This window comes from Gallinula chloropus, assembly GCF_964237585.1.
Source record: "Gallinula chloropus genome assembly, chromosome: 2".
NCBI lineage: Eukaryota > Metazoa > Chordata > Aves > Gruiformes > Rallidae > Gallinula > Gallinula chloropus.
Genome location: NC_140086.1, coordinates 76232992 through 76247251, shown reverse-complemented (window position 1 = coordinate 76247251; position 14260 = coordinate 76232992). Strand labels below are relative to the sequence as shown.

The 14260-nt window shown below is 41.6% G+C and overlaps 1 protein-coding gene across 1 annotated transcript in view; it reads right to left on the bottom strand.

The window, feature by feature from the left end:
* ADCY2 (adenylate cyclase 2) overlaps positions 1 to 14260 on the bottom strand; it is a gene marked incomplete at both ends in the record, with an annotated part of 216402 nt that overhangs the window by 82864 nt on the left and 119278 nt on the right. The gene's annotated exons all lie outside the window — the stretch shown is intronic.

The following is a 14260-nucleotide window of genomic DNA, read 5'->3' as shown; positions in this document are numbered from 1 at the left end:
CATGAATTTCCCATTTTCTTGTAGGCAGAAGGGGAATGCCAATTCTTCTAAAAAGCCCATGATGGAGTCAGAAACAGCTATGCCAGAAAAGACAATGACCTCAAGATGTGCAGCATGCAGGTGTTACAGTGATGAACTCTCTGTGGTTCACACCATGTTTTTGCAGACTTTGCAATTCTATTCATGAAGGTACCAGAAGAGGGGTAACCATTCATCCAATGCTCTGCCTGGGATAATTATTCCTCTTTGGGTCTAATGACCTTGAGTAAAGCACGGCAATAACAGGGCTTTGGACTTGCTGATATTTGCAGCTACCTTGGCTATCTATCTCTGTAGCGTATAATGATGCCTTCCCATTCCCCATAGCATTTCTGTACCTGTAACCATAGCATTAACTTACTCTACTTCAAATGAATCAAAACAGAATTTTGCTTTGTTGCCAAGTAATATTGAACTAAAATTTTTTTTTTCCCACTTCAGTGAGATCTAAACATAATTTTGATTCACATATGTCTGGACTGCTCTTTATTTTGAATACTAAAGCACTGCACATAAACAGCAAGATGAGTTATGAAACAAATTCAATGTTATAGAGACTAAAGGAGGCAAGAATAAAAGACGCAGTGTTTTCCTACAGCTAGGATCTCAGATTTGACACACTGTAACTGAGAGTAAGATACAAAATTGACTTTTCATCAAAATAATAATGTGGATTTATTCTTAAATGCAAGATTTGTTTAGCATGTTTAGGCATTTCTGCAGGTATACATCCAGGAGCCCAATGTATTTTCATTCCCAATGCAGTCCACTGGCTGTTGGTGGAGGTATTTTGCTATCATATAAAGAATGCCTGAAGAAACAAAGGAATTTTTTTTTCCATAATGAAAGCTTACTCCTGCAACTTGCTCTTCAACAGAAAGTTGCTACTTTTTTTGACGTACAGGATGGTCAGCACTTGATAATAATTATCATTAGACAGTTAACAAAGAGGTGAGAACTTGTAGCTCCAGTTTAATGTCACTGTGCCACTGTTGTACCATGGCTAGTAAATGCCAGCTAGCTCACTCTCTTCTTCTGACTCCGTTATGATTCCAGACACGCAGTGAGGCAGACACTTAACATCCAGGTTAGTGCTTATGCCTTTGAAACCCAGAGAGGCTAGAAAAGGGTCAAGGAGAAAAGCAACAGAAGTTTTCAAGAAAGCGATAAAAAAAGCAATAGAAAAAGTTTTTGTAGGAAGCAGCATAAAGTCAACTACAAGCTAAAGTATCATAAGAGGAACTGGAAAACAGAATGCCCTTATTTTTTAGAGAAAAGCAGGAGAGACAGGACATTTACCCTCCTTTTTCTCTGCAGGCCAGATCACTATCCTATTCTGCTTAAACTTTGTGAAGCTGTCACCCCACCAAACCTGCCCTCCAAAGAAGGTTTTCCTTCCTCCATTTCCACTGTACAAGACAGAAATTTGAACCAGAGAGCTGCAAATGGTGACGCACACTGCAAAATATCCTGCCATGCCCAGCTACACCTAAGTGCTTCAGCCACCCTCTCCCATCACACAGGCTGTGAGTGATCACATTTCGGTCCTGAAGTCACCACTGGTGTGGCAGTACGCTATCATGTCACATATTACATTTCATGCAGGTTGTTATTGCTGTTTCGTTTCACTGAAAGACAACTGTGAGAGAAGCTGAATCTCAACTATATATGACGACTGTGGCTGGGCTGGTCAGCTAGCCAAATACAAAATGGCTGCAAGTACACTGTTCCCTCTCTTTCTGATAAAAGATCCTAAGAAATGCAAAACATTTAAGAACACCTTTTCCTTCATGTTTTGCCATCTCCGGTGGCTAAAAAGAGTGAAGTGGAAGGGTCAAAGCCAATTACTAATCACATTGTAGTGCCTGATGTTGTACACTGAAATTTCTGGAAACTGGAAGAGTATGAGGAACATAGCAAATCAAGACTGCCGCTGCAGCTGGCTTTTTATTTGATAACGCATTCTGTAGTATTCTCTCAAAAAGACAGGAAATCTACACATCAAAACCTAGGCAAACTGGCATACAGGACCACTGACTTTGAGACAAACCACTTGTCTATCTGTAGTAGACAGAGAAGCCACTCTCAGAGCCACAGTCTTTAAGAAAAAAGCCAAAGTAATTCTGAATGCAGGTCAAGATGCAGCATTTTAAATTGTTCAGACTAAAAATAACAGTACCCACTTCTGGTGGAAGAGCAACTGCGGCGCTATAGCAATAATGAAAATCCCCTCACAAATATCTTTCTCTGAAATACTGCCAATGTGACCTTACAGCCACCACATGTGATTCATGCACATGAGACTATTTCCAGACTGTTCATGTTCCTCGGGGCTATGCTTTCCCCTTACACTCAGATCACTTGCTGCTGAGATCTTTAAGCCCTAGGGCTAAAGGAGTACACATTCCATACTGAATACAACATTATAGTGCCTTTCAATAGCATCAAGTACTGCTCTCTTCTCAGAACATGTCTATCCGGATCCCAGAAGATGGCTAGCAAGTAGTCCCTCTCCCTGGATTCTCTGCGGATTTTCAGTGGTATCTGTCAAAGCATTTCCTGAGGTGCTGCTCCTTCAAACTCTCACATCCAAGTTGATTTCCTTGCTAGAAATTCCCCTACATTTTGCAGATTACTTTAGCAGTTACTCATCACTCCCCTAAACCTTGATAAAGGATGCTTTTTCTGGAAGAAGTTAGCATATCTCAGATAAATATCATAGGATGGCACTGTTTTTGCACGACAGCAGTTGCATTTGTAGTACCTTGTACAATGGAGGTCATGCTGTTGTCATGCAGTAAACAAGCAAAATATCCTGAAATGCTTGGTACAGTACATTTTCTTAAGTGTAAGATTCTTTCACACATCAAACTCTTCTTGGCCTGAGGAAATAATGCTTTCTTTATTTTCTCATTCCTGCTTTGCTATATAAACTACCAATTCTGATTCACTTATTTGTACAAGATTAGATGACTATGAACTCTTTATCAAAGTGTAAATAATTCAAAGATTTTTAAGAATTAAAGGCCAAATATTCTTCCATCTATCTCTTCTATAATACAGACAACAGAATGTCATTATGGAGTAACAAAACTATTCTGATAGGGCTCACTACATTAGAAATGGCTTAGCACCTGGAGAGAAACTGTCTTTCAAGGCAATTCCAGAATCTAGTAATACTGAACTTCTGTAGGGGACAAGTCTCTCTTTTTCTCTTTCTCTCATTGCTTATAGAGGGAACTGCAGGTCCAAATTCTGGTCTTACTAGAAGAAATATCCATTTTTATTGTTGAGCTTCTGACATTAAAGAAGTCTGCAGTAGAACTAGATAGATGCACATCAATTGAAGTGATATAAGGACATTTTTAGTCCCTATAATCCCATATAGGGATGTTTTTGTCCCTTACAATGTCATTCAGGGCAGTGAATATTGAATTCTACCTTCCTGTGGGCTGGGCTTTGTTTTCAGATTCCCATGGCATATGTCTAATCACCTATTTAGCAAGTTTCACGAACCAGGTCAATAAGTCAGCAGTAAGAGCTCTAGAAGCAATTAGCCTATACACACATCCCCTTTCTATAAATAAATAAAATTTTCACCTGCTCTTGAAACATACCAAGGAGTAACCTACAGGAAAGGAATCTTGTGATTCCTGATCACACAGTGATGAATCAGCCATGTGGCTGATAGAGATGGTTATCAAAAAGGTACTTACTTACTTGGCAAATTACAGTCAGATCTCATGCATATTGGCTTAAACACCCAACTGGGATAAATAGCTGTAAATTGTTTTTTTCTTAAAGGTAATTTTGACCCATAACTGGGAAAAGGCATGTTCTTAAAAATTAAGTGTTAATATTCCCTTATATTTTGCCTATGTTAGTAACCTCCATCATCCTTATTACTTGTACTGAGACCAATAAATTGCATTTTACTCATGCACACCAAGAAAGGTCTTCAATCTTGATTACAGAGATATCAAGAGATAGAGAATTCATCAACTCCTAACCTATTTGTTCTAGTGGTTAATCACCTAAACTGTTAAAAACTGTTAAATATGTGTTCTGTATTTTACTTTGAAGTCTTGGTCCTGTTACATCTTTCTCAGCTCAAGATTAATGTCTGCACTCTATTTTCTGTAAATAGTCTCCAGACAATTTAATTTTCTTTTTGATCAGGTAAACAGACTTAGCTCCATAAATCTCCTGCTCCTAAGTATTTCTGCACTTTCTTCTTCAAACTCTCAACAACCTTCAAACTTTTTTTGAAAGTTCATTTGATACAAATCTTAACATTGTGCTCCAGTAAACAAAGACATGCACACACATAACCTCCTGCCTTATTCCCCTCAATAAACCCATGACTTACACTGTGTAACTTTCTGCTGTAATATCTCTGGAGACCCCTGTCTGCTATGTCTCCAAAATGGTTTTCAAAGTTGTGGCTTTCAATTTTTTAGCTATAACCCATGTCTTTGCTTTTACAATGACTTTCCAGACAGTTCTTAAAAGGGTGTACCTTGTCTTGATGAATATACCTTATAAAGCATTCTGTATTACTGTACTTACTAGCTGACCAACACTTGGATTTTCTTTAAGAATTACTGCCTCTACTTGTCTTTCCATATCTCCTAGATCATTAATAAAAATAGCATAAAGGATAAGAACTGGTTCTCACAGAACACAGCACACAAGACAATTCATTGAACATATCCACTGACAATTTCCAGTCACCCCACTCCAAATCCATTAGACTGTGCTCTTTTGATGGGGAGCAATGTCAGTACTTTTAATCAGGATGCCCAGCATCGCTGCATCAAACATCTTATTGAAAACTACCGCTGTTGTAAAGCTAATTAACCCAAACCTATTACCCATTAAAAACTGAAAAACATTTTCCTATGACTCGATTTCCTACCAGGTTGTTGAGTACATCACTCTACTTTTAAAATACAAAATCATCTTATAACAGCTTTTATTTCATACTGTTTATACTCTTTCTATCTAATGGCAGACCCTTCCTTCGTTAGGATAGCTTGTTTGCTGAAATACTTCCAAAATGCTGTCAGCACCCTTGACAAAAACAGGCAAGGATTTTTCCTGATATCTTTAAGTCTTCTACATATCACAACTTTTGTCATATTTTTTTACATATTTAATTGCTGCCTTTGCTTTCACTTGGGACTAGTACAGGCTTTGTGCCACAGCTGACATCATATCTGATGACAGAATTATAAACTCTTGTCTGTTCATTAACAGCCTTCTAAAGGGCTCCCCATTGATAGCTATATTCATCTATGCTCTTTTTTCCCTCTTCCCCTGTGGAAAATGAGTTTCTTCAAATCCTCAAAGTCCAGCACCATAACACTTTTAATCTTCATGATCCTGTAGATGGAATTTCAAGGTTGGCAATGCCAGGAGCCAAAATTAAAACCAGGAAATCAATACACACAAGCAGAATGAGCGCACCACCCTTTCAGTCCTTGCTGCTTCACTAGCCATGGGACATGAAGTTGCTCATGAAGGTATTTTGCAGAAGACAAGCCGCAGGTGTCCAGGAGCAATGTGACCCAGCTGCTCCAGTGAGAAAGGGAGACCTGAGCGGGACTGACAGCGGAGCAAGGCCCAACCCCACAGCCAAGCAAGAGGGGCAGGACTGAGTGGCCACCAGGTCACCCTTCCAGCCCCATGGAGATAAGACATATCCACAAGGCAGCCATGACTAGGACAGGGACAGGGTGAGACCCAGAGAGTCCCAAGAAGTCTGCTGCAGGTCAGGGACTGGGGATGCACCCAGGGGCCTGTGGCCAGGCCAGGCATGGCAGCAGTTTCACAGGGGCAGTAGCTGAGACATGGTCAAGTGGCAGAGCCCCAGCTGAAAAGCAGCTACCACCGAAGGGCCTGGGGGGTGATCTACCCTGACACACTGCCTGGGAAACTCTGCTCAGGGGAATGGGACTGCCCTCCCTGTGCCAACCAGAGATACAGCCAAGCCTCCAGGATAGGGTGAGATGTCTTCAAGTCATTTTCTAATGGCAAAAACATCTGTGGCATGACTTGTTCACCCTGAATAGCACAACCATCCCAGTCTTTAGATAGAAATACACATACTGTTTTCCAGGCTAAATACACGCCATTCTGCACCCACCATACACCCAGCTCATTTGTTACTGAATAACTCTGCAAATGTGAATTTAACATCTAGCCAGTCACCTTCATCTCCAAATAATGCTAAAGCTACCTGAAAGCACCACTTCACTGCAACTGTTTCAGTGTATGAGTCTGAAAGCTCATTTAAATGCACAGGCTCACCACATATTTGGCAAAGACAAATTCCTTCAAGGAACTTAGGGGATGCTTAATGTTTATGCATAGATTACAGTTTGCATATGCAGGCTGTCTATGACTAATTTTGCAAATGAAGATCACTACACCTTCAGAATACATGCCTATCTTGCAGCTGTTCAAGAGCAAAGTCATCAAACAGCAAAACAATAGAGTAATACCAGAACATAACGACATACACAGCCAGAGCTGCTTAATTAATTGACACATTTTCAAGGTTTGCTTCAGTCTGATCCTGTTAACTCTTAAGTTTCATATATCTCAAGACCACTGCTGAATAGACAGAAGCAGCGTTTTCCAAAGAACGTTTGATGGCGTTAACAGAGTTATTACTGTATCAGCCTACAATAATGATGAAGTATTACAATGCTGGCATTTGCTCAATATAATTATTTTAAACATAAACCCTTTGACTCCAGTACATTTCATTTAATATTTTGATGGTAGGAGTTTTAGATTATTGTTTCACTAGAAATGAACAAAACCATACACAGTTCTCTTTTCCTTCTTCCAAAACATCCACAGAACATGAAGGGCATGCAGTGATAGGACAAGAGGGAACAGATTTGAGCTGAAAGAAGGTAGATTTAGATTAGATATAAGGAATAAATGCTTCACTGTGAGGATGGTGAGACACTGGAACAGGTTGCCCACAGCAGCTGTGGCTGCCCCCTCCCTGGCAGTGTTCAAGGCCAGGTTGGATGGGGCTTTGGGCAACCTGGTCTAGTGGACAGTGTCCCTGCCCATGGCAGGGGGTTGGAACTAGATGATCTTTGAGGTCCCTTCAAACCCAAACCATCTGTGATTCTATGATTTCAAGTTCTGAGGACACCACTTGAAAGGTATCTGTACAGACCTTCCCCCAAAGATAGAGGTTTCCTGTTCAGCTCTCCCTTTTAGAGTCAAACCTTGCGGTTGAAAGCACCAAATCCAAAGCAAACCCAAAAGCATTTCTAAGGCACAACATTGCACTTTAGTTGGAGGATCATGTCTGAAGCATACTGACAGCATAACTCTTCTAATGTAGCCAGTGTTAAAGAGGTTGTCTTTACCTCATACTTTGCCTGCTGATGTTTTAGCTGTCTGCTTACAGAATACCAACTATGCATACAAGAATGGATTTCTTTCTGCATTTCACTGGTAATTTTCCAGCATTTTATCAGACACCATACAGATACCACACATCTGTGTGATCAAATGTTAGTCCCCACAAAGAAGAAAGATCGAACCCAAGGATCAGTCATTCAACTGTGCCTGTTGGGAGCTCATAAAGACTTCAAAGTGGGCCAGACACAGTGGTCAGAAGCAGGGCAAGACAGTAATACAAATGAATAAAAACTTTCAATCTCTGCATTAGATTAGTCAGGAGCAGAAGTAGGTAGCCATAGGTTTGGGACATATTTAAATGGAGGGAGAAGTTTATGCAAACAGAAGTTAATCCAAGAAATTAATTTTGTCCATATACAAATGAAAAGTGAACTCCCAGTAAGGATCTGTCCTATTTCCTGCGAAACAGCGATGATAAATTTTAATGATGGAAGCTGTGTATTTTAACACCTTTTTCTGAACAACAGTAAGCATCACCATTCATTCAGCAGCTCACTCCCTAGCCTTGAAGACAGAGGAAGCTGACTCACTCTAGGTAGAAATCAAAGAAGAGGCAGATGTCTGGAGGGTTTACACTGTTACTGCATTCATAAGCAGACCTTTTGTTTCCTTACAATGGTCTAAATAAAAGGGAACAAGAACGATTTGCATTATATCTCTATCTTGGGAATGAAAGTTTGAAAGTTTCTCTTGTGCTTATTCACAGAATATGTGTCCTGTAGAAATCTTCCCACTGCTCTGTAATGATTATATTCACTAGCCACTAAATATAGATTTTTTTTTTAATGAAAAACTGTTCCCACTGGGAAATAAACCAAAAAACAAAGTTTTGAAAATCAGTTCTCTTTAATTTGAGGAACCTGATTTGGAAAAAAAAAACTACCTTACTGTAGCACAGATACGTAATAAACACAGACAAAAGCACATAATCCCTCCTCCAGACTTAATCCTAATTTTCCTTATTTTTGCTGTGAATTATACTTGGTCCATCAAAATTCCTATGATAAGGTGGTGTAAGATGTTGAAGGGGTATCTGCAATCATTTCTGCTACCTTGTGTTTTAACCCCTCCTGCTGCTCTATGAGCAATGGTTTCTGCTGCCTATGTCCCTGCTCCAGCCTGGGATGCTGCTGGATTGCAGTGCCTGCTGGTGTCTTCCAGCGTGGATAGTCCATGGGCTGCAGCCCCTCAGGGTTGCAGGTAGCCTCTTTTGATGCAGAGTCCTCCTTGCCCAGCAGCTAGTTTCCAGCCTGCAGCAGCTGCCTGTTTCTTTCTCAACCACGTTTGGGCAGGGGCACTGTCAGCCTCTGATTATATAGCATTTTGGTACTCAGTGGGTAAGGTTTCATAGAATCATAGAATCTCCTGAGCTGGGAGGGACCCATAAGGATCATCAAGTCCAACTCCTGGCTCCACACAGGCCCAGCTAAGTGTGTGACTGAGCGCATTGTCCAGAACTCAGCCAAGCTTGGTGCTGTGACCCCTTCCCTGGGGAGCCTGTTCCAGTGCCCCACCACCCTCTCAGTATAGAACCTCTTCCTAATATCCAACCTAAACCTCCCCTGTCACAGCTTCATGCTGTTCCCTTGGGTTCTATCACTGGTCACCAAAGAGAGGAGATCGGTGCCTGCCCCTTCACTCCCCCTCATGAGGAAGCCATAGACCGCAGTGAGGTTTCCCCTCAGCCTCCTCTTCCCCAGGCTGTAAGAACCAAAGGACTTCAGCCTCTCCTCATAAGACTTCCTTTCCAGATCCTTCACTATCCCTGTTCCCCATCTCTGGACACTCTCCAATAGTTTTATCGCCCTCTTGCACTGTGACGCCCAAAACTGCACACAGTACGCGAGGTGAGGCCGCACCAGCGCAGTGTAGAGCAGGACAATCACCTCCCTGGACCAGCTGGCCATGCCATGCCTGTGAGGCACCCCAGGATACGGTTCCCCTTCTGGCTGACTGGGCACACTGCTGGCTCATGTTTCACTTGCTATTCACCAAGACCCCCGAATCCCACTCAGCATGGCTGGCCTCCTGCGGCTGATCCCCCAGCCTGTATGTGTGGCCAGGGTTTCCCCTTCCCAGGTGCAGGATCCAGCACTTGCCCTTGTTAAACTTCATGGTGTTGGTGATTGCCCAGCTGTCTGATCTGTCCAGGTCTCTCTGTAAGGCTTCTCCATCCTCAACGGAGTCAACAGCTCCTCCCAATTTGGTGTCATCTGCAAATTTACTTAAGACCCCCTCTAGTCCTGAGTCCAGATCATTTATGAAAATGTTAAAAAGAACTGGACTTAAGGTGGAGCCCTGGGGAGCCCCACTAGTGACTGGCCTCCACTGTCAAGCTCTGGGCCCGATCCTTCAGCCAATTGCTCACCCAAGGCATTAATGGCTTTGTCTAATTGTATGCTGGACATTTTGTCCAGCAAGATACTGTGAGACACTGTATCAAAAGCCTTACTAAAATACAGTTTAGTACACAAAGCATTTTTCATCCATGGTTATTTCCATGCACTCCATGGTGGGCTTGGAGGCAGCTTAGACCAGCACATGGTGATTCACGACCGCCCCATCAGAGCTCACCACAGCAGCTCCCTGCCAGCTGCAGCTGCTAAAGCAGGCTCAGTACAGAGCCAGAGCTACCAGAGCTGCACAAACGGGGGGGGCAGCTCCCTAAGTTTTTGTGTTTTAGCAGGAGATCCAGGGGCTAGATGATGCGCTCCTTGAGTGACCCATGTTCGAAACAGTCCTCTGCCAAAGCAGACCTCCTCTCTCTTCCCACCCCCAAGAAAAATGCTTTTCAGTGCGTATGAAGTTATTTTGGAGGCAGAGCACTAAGCAGCATTTTCAGGGGAAGCTGAATCACTCCCTGCAGCACTCGGGGTCAATTCCCTAAATTCAAGGGCTCCTGCCCAGGGGCTGCTGCCGTGCTCCCTTTCCTTCTCACTGTAGGTACAATCCAGGGGGTACATTTACCGAATGCCCTTCAGCACAGGGAAAGCTGTGGCCCAGTTCGTCCTCTTGTGGGATTAGGTCCAGACACGTGGCTATCAAAATGCATCATAGGTTGAGGGGTTTTAAACAGGTCTGGCTCTTACCGATTCCACATTTTATTTCTATTGTTTTGGAATCACAGTTTAAATACTGTTGTCAACACATTTGTACGTGTGAATTTGAATTAAATATGCTGTAAAAGCAAACACCAAAGCTGCAGCAGATTGATTTTGGCAGCTTTATTTTTAATAGTAAAAATTATATAGATGAATTAAATTTATTCTATGATTACAGCACTTAAATAACTTTTAAGAAATTTAAAAATTGAAACTTTTTTACATAAAGTCCTTTTTGATAATTTCCAGCATGCATCCCCAATATACCCCATGCCTTCCTTTAACTTGATGAATTTTAAAACTCCTCATTTTAAACATGGATTAACACATCTATCCATCAAAGAAACATGTTGACGATGAGGATTGTTATGCTGTTCAGAGAGATACAATTAAAAGAAACAAAAAGGTAATTTTGAAGACACACCCTTCCCTCAGCATACATAATCAAAAATAAAATATTGCCATCTAATTCACAAGATCATAATTTATTATTTATCACTGAAATATCGGCAATACAGGCACACAACACTGAATGTTTAGCATACAGGAACTGTAATGCCTGGAAAGGGAGGCAGAACTTAAAATTTACATCTTTATGCAACAGGATGCTAATTTTCATATTTGGCTCCTGTTCCAGTCCTCGGTGAATTTTTTTTTAACTGCTTAAAAACTCTTTCTGCATGATATTAGCAAAGGTTACCAAATATGTACTTCTTTTTTCACACTAACATTGCTTTTCCCCCTATTAACACCATATAATTTTGAAGAAAATGGTTAAAAAAAGACTTCTGCATATTTTCAGCTACTTATAGGCCACTTTTAGTAAGAAATGCTGTAAAATATCGTTCTAATTTTTATTAGCACACTATTGTTATTAATAAGGCAGAGGGATCCTATTTTCTTTTTGATTCTGATTTGGTAAAGCCTCTAAGGCTCACCTTAAAATGGTCGCCCTCTCAGTGACAGCTTCATAGCTGCATTCAGCAGCACTTGCATTGCCACATCCAGCATAGCTTAGCAACGTGCAAACGCTAAGTCCTGCTAAAAATCCACAGAACTTGTGCTAAATACACTGACGTGCTGGAGAATCAGGGCCTTCTGACAGGAAAAGGCCCTATGTATTCAGTTTGGGTTACTGCAGGACTTGCTCTCAGTAGTTTGGGGTTTTTTCAAAGGGGTGTGACTGTCAGGGAAGAAAGGAAAACCAAATGTCACTCTGAAAATGCTGCACTCTGAGTCAAATGGATCCACCTAAATGAGGGCCACTGAGAGGTGCACCCACCTGAAGGAGCCTTGCAGAAGACAGGATGGAGCAAACTGGGAGGAAGCACAAAGAAGCGGGATGTTTCTCTGCTGCAGTGAACTGACTTCTGCAGAGCAGACTGTCAACCAAGTGTGAAGGTGACAGGAAGATTTCCTAGAGACCCTAAAGGCACTTGCTGAGATTGTTGCAATGCTGGAAGCCACTGGGAGCTGTTGAACTAGAATGGCTGTCTAGAAGGTCAAAGGAACCTCTGGCCTGCAAGGACTCGATGAGAGGTTTATATTCCAGTCTCATCATTTCTTCTGTTTCATCAAAAATACTGAGTTTTTCCTTGATCAAAGAGTTAACTTATTCTAAATTAGTGCTGTAGATAAACTGTGCTGCAAATAAAACACATTTTTTTTGAGACTGGCAGCTATTCCACCCAAGGACCTGAATGAGTCATGCTCTGTCATACCAAGTGTGGTTTAAAGTTTGGATGCAGCAAGGTTAAGCCTTTGCAGCTACGCCTACTCCTGTACGGACTGCAGCCCATGCAATGAGCAAATTCTACAAATGATTTGTGTGCAGAAGGTTGCTTTGTATTGGAGTGAGTCAAGAGAATTTTTCATGGGGAAAGCTCATCCCTTAGCTCCTAACAACTTCTGTTCGAGGAATGACGCTGCATATACACAGAGCAATTCTTATCTGACGCTTGACAGATAAAGGTCTGCATCTTATCTGTCTGGTGTGGTATCAATTCCTCTGCTGCACTCCAGTATCCTTTTCCTTGTGTAGTCTCCAAAGAAACCTGGTGCTTCGGTCTGAGACTGAACACTGAGATGCTGACACTTGTTGGAGTGTAGCAGGTCCATCTTTTCCCAAGGGCAAAATTCACTGGATTCAGGGCAGTAATAGCCATGCAGACCAGTCACCCTGCATCTTCCAGCACAACCTCTGGATTCGCACTTGGACCCTTAAATTGCCTGTTTCTAGTACCTAACAGCAGCACATTGAAAGGATGACTCCCCGCATGGACTTTTTCCATTCAAGTGGTACAGAAATCCAACAGCATATGCAATCTGGTATTATTTTCTGCTTCCAGTGCAGAAGGAGGGAATAAACAGAAAGGAACAAAACACGGCCAAGAAGGAACTGGAAATCATGTTTCCTCCAGTGTGGTATAGGAGAGAGAAAGGAAAAATGGCAGTACCAGCTGGCCAGATTTAAAATAACTTAAATTACCTAAATCTGAATGGCTGGTTTGGGTTTGGGTTTGGTTTTTTTTTTTTCATGTTTAAAAAGAAAACATAGGTCTACACCAAAAGCTGAAGCCCAAACTACACTGCAAGATGTAGCAGTAAACATAGCTGTTATTTTCAAACACTAGCCAGAAAGATTTTTTATGAAGAAGCAAGGAAAATGCCTGCTGGTAATTTCACAGTAACAACCAGCTCTGCCCTCAATATCCATGTTATTTCATAAACAAATATATCTGGCTACAGCAAAGTGAGGGAAAAAGCCAGCAAACCTGCACCTTATGAATTCCAGTAAAATTACTCTTTCAGTGTGCTTTTAATCTCTAGAAACGTACATAAACTACCATCTGTTTACTTCCACAGGCAGGCTTAATTGTATACACGACTAGAGTTCTAAAAATATCTTATGTAACAAATCAAATTTATTTACAGACTTACTTTTGGTAGCATAAAGCTCACGGTAGAAGCTGACAGATCCCCACGCTATGGCGCACTATGCCACACAACAGCACTGCTGTGATTTACACTCTGCAGACTGGTGGAACACACTCCAACAACATATTGTTTCTGGAGCTTATGCATCTTTTATGGTTGATAAGCAACTTTCACTCAAGCCTTTGATTTTTGGAGCATCGCAGAAAGCTGCTTTAAAAATAATCTGAGCATAAAAGAAAAATTAAGGGACATAAGAGCGAATTAAAAAAAAAAAATTAAAAAATTCTCCATGGTGAGAACTGATCAAACTAAAAATACGTGTCCATGCAAAGACTGCTTACTTTTTTCAAGACCATGTAGTGAGGGACCTTGTGTTCCAGAACTCCATGCAGCCTTTATCAAGTGTATCATTCTCACCCATGGGATCACTGAAACCTTCAGAGAAATTGTTTTTTTCTCTAGAAAAGCTATCTCATCTCTTCTTCCATAGCTCACCCTCACTCAAATATTCCACTTCCACTAATATGTTGAAATCAGACATTGAGCTTCTGAGTCTGTAGTCCTCTGGTCTCTCACAGAGACCAGCCAAAATTGGCATCACAGTGACCTCCCTGCTGTCTTGCAGTGTCAGCACAGCCCTCAGTGAGAGACTCCACACAGGATGTAGCAGCAGCATTTCAGCTGTTCCAGTTCCGAGTTGCTTTAGAACTCTCTGCTGTATACACAGATGT